The sequence below is a fragment of the Elephantulus edwardii genome, unplaced genomic scaffold, assembly GCF_000299155.1.
Source record: "Elephantulus edwardii isolate Elephantulus edwardi_28Jun2011 unplaced genomic scaffold, EleEdw1.0 scaffold00089, whole genome shotgun sequence".
NCBI lineage: Eukaryota > Metazoa > Chordata > Mammalia > Macroscelidea > Macroscelididae > Elephantulus > Elephantulus edwardii.
The window spans coordinates 12,353,091-12,360,054 of record NW_006399839.1 but is presented as its reverse complement, the minus strand read 5'-3'; the positions used below and the strand labels follow the sequence as shown (position 1 = coordinate 12,360,054).

At 39.9% G+C, this 6,964-nt stretch overlaps 1 pseudogene; it reads left to right on the top strand.

Moving 5' to 3' along the window:
• Window positions 1-250: 250 nt before the first annotated feature.
• LOC102848544 lies at window positions 251-628 on the top strand (annotated as a pseudogene).
• Window positions 629-6,964: the final 6,336 nt, after the last annotated feature.

The following is a 6,964-nucleotide window of genomic DNA, read 5'->3' as shown; positions in this document are numbered from 1 at the left end:
ATGCAAAGAGAAAAAAAATTAATTAAGAGATACAATTCTGGACTAACTCTCTGCCCTTCAGGAAGCCAAGGAGATGCGATGGGGTGATGCAGTGGGATATTAGCCCCGCTGTCATTAAATCAAGTCCAACCCACAGGAACTCTACAGGCCAGAGCAGAAGTGCACCATAGGGTTTACAAGACAGTCTTTAGCTTTTTCTCCGACATCTTAACAAGGCTGCACTTGTAGTAGCTCCTCTCCGAGCTTCGCGATGCCGCCCAAGGATGACAAGAAGAAGAAAGACGCCGGGAAGTCGGCCAAGAAGGACAAAGACCCAGTGAACAAATCTGGGGGTAAGGCCAAGAAGAAGAAGTGGTCCAAAGGCAAAGTTCGGGACAAGCTCAATAACCTGGTCTTGTTTGACAAAGCCGCATATGACAAACTTTGTAAAGAAGTTCCCAACTATAAGCTTATAACCCCAGCTGTTGTCTCAGAGAGACTGAAGATTCGGGGTTCCCTAGCCAGGGCAGCCCTTCAGGAGCTGCTAAGTAAAGGGCTTATCAAGCTGGTTTCAAAACACAGAGCTCAAGTGATTTACACCAGAAGCACCAAAGGTGGCGATGCCCCAGCTGCTGGAGAAGATGCATAAACAAGTTCAACCAAACTGTACATTCTAAAAAATAAAATTTGACCCAACCAAAAGAAAAAAAAAAAAGACAGTCTTTAAAGCAGCAGACTGCCACATTTTTCTCCTAGAGAGCAACTGGTGGATTCGAACTTCTGATACTCCAGTTAAGGGCCGAGCACTTAACCACTGTATCATCATTGCTTCTTAGAATATTTGTCATTATTAGATGTCGTCTAACTCATAGTGACTCTGTAAACAACAAATCTGAATCTTATCCTGTCCTTTGCTATCCTCCCATCTCTGATATTCTCCAGTCCGTTGATACCATCACTGTGTCATTCTACCTTGTTGAAGGTCTTTCTCTCTTTTTCTGATCCTGTCCCAAGCATGTTATTTCTCCCTCCCCCCAAGGACTGGCCTCTCCTAATAACATTAAAGGATGTGAAAGGACATTTTACCATCTTTACCTCTAAGGAGGACTCTGGTTGTACTTCCTTCAAGTCAGGCTTCTTTTGACAGTCGATGGGATAATCAGCACTTTTTCCTAACATGCAATGCAAGGGCATAGATTCTTCTGTCACCCTTATTCAACATCCAATTTTACTTATATTTATGTATAGATCTCCAACTTACAAGTGCTTAGGAAGCAACTGAATATCATGGTTTGGGTCAGGCACACCGTAGTCTTTAAACTGACATTCTTGCTCTTTAGAACTTTGGAGAGGTCCCTTGACAGCAGATTTCCCCAATACAACATGTATTTTGATTTTGTGACTACTATTACCAGGGGTGTTGATTGTGGATCCAAGTAAAATAAAGTCTTTGGCAACTTCAGTCTTTTCTCTGTCTACCATAACACTGTTGTCCACTGGTCCAGTGGTGAGAATACTTGTTATTCTCATCATTGGACCAATGATTAAATGGGTTAAAATGATATAATTAGTCAAGTAGAGTGAGGACATAAAATAGCTGAGAGAGACATCTAACAACAACAACAACATAACAACACTGAGTGCTCAGATGAGGATTGGAAGGACATGATGTTTAAGTAGCAATTTGTTTTCATTACCAGTGTACTTGTTCTAAGTCCTGCTATCTAGAAGCTGGATACGACCTGAGTATATAATACATCTCAGATTTGGTGCAGACAAGCAGGATGTGGTGTTATTGACACTCAATGAGCCAGCCCAAAATGTTATCACACTGAGGTTGAGAAATCCCCATTCAGGCAGATAAACAGAGTTTTACTGGCCAATGAAGGGAGAAAGGATATTCCAGGAAACTGGTAAACTCGTAGCTAGATAAGCTGGAGAAATAAACTACAGCCTTCAACTGATTATCTCTTCCCTTTGAACCTCAATTTGCTCATCCGCAAACAGTGGGGCTGTAATAATTTGAAATGACTCATCTCATTTCCTGGTAACAGAAAAAATGCCACTGATAAAAATTAAGTCCCTGGGACTCATCTCCTTCCATTTGGCCTTTTCAAGCACACTTGTAAGAACTTGTTCAAGGAGCTCTGGTGGTATATAGTGGTAAGGAGTTGTGCTGTCAACTCAAGGGCACGTGTTTGCAACCCACCAGATGGACAGTCTGTTCCCGTGTGATTTACAGCCTCTGAAAACCCACTGGAGGGGGTAAGGGGTCAGTTGTGAGTTGTTTCTGACCTGATGGCACACAACAACAACAGCAAGAACACAGTGGCCTATTCATGAAAAACAAAACAAAGATAGCTTTTGAGAAGTCTGGCTTAGCAACCTGATCTGTAAAACCAAGAATTATTTCTTTAGGCAGGAACACGTTTTCCATGTTGTGCATAGATCGGTAGTGTGTATTTCACATGTAATTTGGGACCTGAAAGTGGGCAGTCAAGGTTAGACCAAGGTTAAGCAGATAAGACACTCTATAATGTTACCAGGAACCCAGACCCCTTGGAGCCTTCTCCTCCGCCATCCCAGATGGTGTGAGACAGTGGCTGTGAGACTGGTGCAAGATTGGATGAGGCTGAATTCTGCTGTTCTTAGGGTCACTGTGAGGAGTCAAGGACACCTAAGCCAAGGAGTCAATAACAATAATCTTCAGCATCAGTGTTATAGGCAAGAAGGAAAAAGAGAGAAAGAGAGATAAGAAAAAGATGAAAGGCAGTTTGGTTGCATCCTCATTTAGCAAACTTTCCCAGAGGCCTCTCTGCTTGGAACTTTCACCCATACCTGGTTATCTGAAGCCTCGAGGCCATCTAGACATGAGCATTCTTTTTTATTCTATAATTATATTTTATTAATTTTCATAAACATTTACAGAGATTTTGGGTTTCCATTCATTCATTGTTGCACTATTCTCTCTACCCTCCTCCCAGTTTGTTCTTGTCCAAATGCCACAGTGCTTGTCAAAGCCAGTTCTGATTAATCTTCTTTGTCAGTGTGTCCTTTGCCATTCCCTATCACTCCTCCCTGAGAGAGACTTCACCCTGAGTCATAAGGAAAAGGGGATGGCGTATTCTCTTAGCTACTTCCTGCTGAAAAGGGACGCTGTGGGTTTCAGGGTGAAGATCTTCTCTCACTACTCTAAAGGGCCCCTTTGGCAGTAGGAAACACATAGACTATTATGGAGATTGATTTTGGAATTTAGATGCACTCTTATTGATTTGGCTTGGCCGTACATGTTCATATCCTTGAAGATGTATCATGGGGGTGTTGCAACCTAGAAGACACAAATTTGACTAACAAGTTATAAGTACATGAGTCAAAAATTATGGAAAAGTAAAAGAAAAGATTCTTTCATTGTTTTACAAACCCTCCCCCAGGTCCCCTCCACCATGTAGCCCTCGCTCTAGTCTCCTGTGATGACAGAAATACCTAGTTATATATCTCTTTTAAACAGTTTTCTCCCTCCTCTGTTTCAGTGCAGTATACATTATTGAACCCATCTTACTCAGTCTCTCCCCAACCCCAAGGACAGTCCCATTCTACAACAGTGGCATCATGTAATATTTGTCCTTTTGTGACCGGGATATTTCACTCAGCATCTAGGCATCTCGGATGAAATTGAGCCTTGCTAACAAGGAAGAAAAACTAAGTAGAAATACCAACTTAATGCCACCAAAATGAGCACAGGATAGTGCCCACATAGACCAACTTCATATTGAAATCTTCCTTCAAGAGAATGGTATTTTATAAAATATATCACACAAATTTCCAAGGTCATTTAAAGGATGCTCTAGTATTGAAAGTTTATTGCCACTAATAAACTTTGTTCTCTGTAAAAAGAAATAAAGTTTATTACAGAGAAACTAACAGTTAAATAGCCATTCAGTATTTATTGACTGCTTAGTACGTATTGTATTAAGCACCAAACCACAAAGAGGGAAAACACGTGGCTTGGATATTTAAGGAGCTTGTAGAAAATCCTACTGGAATGCACATATATCAATAAACAAATGAGAAGTGGGTTAGTATGGAAAGAGTTAAATGCCAATGAGGATGTTGTTATTGTTGTTTCTAATTTTTTAACTTATTTTACTATTTTGTATGTGTGTACCATCAAATCGGATATGACTGGTACAGAAGGAGATTGCTCCTCCTTCTCCAGGGAAGAATCTGGTGGATTCGAACCACGTAGCCCTGGGATTGCAGTGCAGCTTCTTGCCACTAGGCCACCAGAGCTCCCTTGTTACTGTTGTTTTTAGATACCATCGAAGGAGTACGACTCACAGCAACTCGATGAACAGCCAATCTGAATACCACCTTATCCTGTGTCATCCTCATCATCTCTGACACAATTGAGCCCCTTTTGCTGAAGTCACTGTGTCAGTCCATCTTATTGGAGGGCTTCTTCTCCTTTGCTGACTATCCCCCATCCCCACCTTTCCAACCATGACTGACGTCCCTTTTCAAGGAATAGCCTCACTTCACTACATGTCCAAAGTATGAAAGACGAAGCTTCACCATCTTTGTCTCCAAGCAGCACTTGTGTTTACAGGAGCAAAAATAGCACAAGCACTTTGGAAAACTGTTTTGCAATTTCAACAAACCCACTGTCAGATACCATCAAGTCAATTTCAACTCAAAAAGTGACCCTCTATCAGGTGCTGAGGCCATGAATTCTCATGGGAGGAGACTGCCTCTCTTTCACCGGAAGAACAGCTGGTGGATTCAAGTCAACGACATTTTGATTAGTAGATAAAATATTTCACCAGAGTTCCTTCATTTCAGCCATAACTCAAACCCACAATTTCAACCACACAGTGCAGTAATTTCACTTCTAGGGATCTACCTGAGAGAAATGAATGAAGTTAGAGACCCAAGCCAAGACTTGTAAGCAAATGTTCCCATCATAGAAGCTTGACCCAGAAAAGCAAAAATTGGAAACAATGCAGAAGTTCCGTTTCTGAACTTAAAACATGATGGCCAATCTCAACTCTTTAAGCGTGAAATGGGATCAGATTATGGGACTCTTTCATGTTTGAAAAAAAACAATGTGTTCTTGGCTAGAGGAAAGGTCAATTAAAATTGTTGATTGTGCAATTCCAAATTGTTTTCCCTGCTCCATCTTGGTTTCGAAGGAGGTGGGTGTTCATCTTGCTTTATGATTGTAGTTTAGTCATTTTCACTATATCTTTTCTGTCTTCATATTCTTTCATACTGTGTAACCACATGCATAACGACTATGGTTAATAACATGTATCCTAAATCACTATTAAGCACTCTTCTTTATCTTATCAATGCCTTTTCATTTTAAAATTTGCTTTACTAATTTTAAAATTTGCTTTACATTATATAATGTATTATATAATACATTAAAAAGACCATATAACATACACATGGAAAGCTTGGATGATAGTAACAAGTACTGTCTTATTTCAAAATAAGAAGTTGTGAATCCCACCAACAATGTAAAAGAGTTTCTATCCTGCCACATCCTCTCCAACATTTATTACTTGCTGTCCTGTTAAACTTTGCCACTGCTACTGGAGTGAGATGGTATCTCATTGTGGTTTTGAAATGCATCTCTCTTACTGAAATGCATCTCTCTTACTGAAATGTCTGTTGACCATTTGAATATCTTCATCTGTGAAAACTCTTCCCATGTCTTTTGCCCATTTTGTAATTGCACTGTCAGTCTTTTTCTTGTGAAGGCCCAGGAGTACTCCATATATTTTTGTTAGGAGACTCTTGTCTGAGATGGTATTGCCAAATGTATGTTCCCAGGAAAGATTTCTTTTCACCCTGTTGGACAAAGGTTTTTATGAACACAGAGATTTAATCTTTAGAAGGTCCCAACTACTCTGGAAGGCAGTTTGGTGCTTCCTCAAAAAGCTGAACATAGAAATTCCATATGACCCAGTTATGCCATTGCTTGGAATACACCCCAAGAAAATGAGAACTGAGGCTCAAATGGAAACTTGTACAGCAGTGTTCATAGCAACATTATGCACCATTGCAAGAACATGGAAATAGCCAAGATGTTCAACCACAAACAAATGTATTGAGATGTTGTGGTACATTCATGCAATAGAATACTATGCAGTATGCAGGAGTAATGATTTTGTAAATTACTACCTAACTTGGAAAGGACTAGAGAGCATTATGCTGAGTGAACTAATTCAGTCTCACAAGGACAAATACTGTATAAAACCATTATTATAGAATGAGTATGAGTATGTACACCCATGTTTATTGCTGCTTTGTTCACAATAACAAAGAGTTGGAAACAGCTTAAATGTCAATCAACAAATGGATAAAGAAGCTGTGGTGTATTCACACAATGGAATATTATGTAGCACTGGAAAAAAAAGAATTCATGAAATATTACACTAATAGGTGACCATGGGGACATTATTCTAAATGAAAATATCTCAGTCACAAAAAGACAAATAGTGCATAACATCACTGTTATAGAACAGGACTGATATGAGGATTAGGAGGAAACTAAGAAAAGAGGGGATCAATAATGTACAGGGCATTGAAACAGATGAGGGAGAGAACTGTGTAAAAGGAACATATGATTAGGTATTATTGGCATGACAAGAGTCCATAGTAAAATGGTCTGGGGTGGGGGACCTGTATAACAATGAAAAAAACTTTTTTTCCAAAGAAAAAAGCAAACTAAGCGGCGTGGGGACAGGGAGGAAAATGTGCAACAATGAATGAATGGAAATCCAAGTTCTTTATAAACTTTCATTAAAATCTAAAAAAAAAGGGGAGCTCTGGTGGCCTAGTGGCAAGAAGCTGCACTGCAATCCCAGAGAAACACGGTTCGAATCCACCAGATGCTCTGCCGGAGAAGGAGGCGCAATATCCTCCTGTACCAGTCAGATCTGATTTGACGGTACACGCACACAAAATAATAAAAAATAAT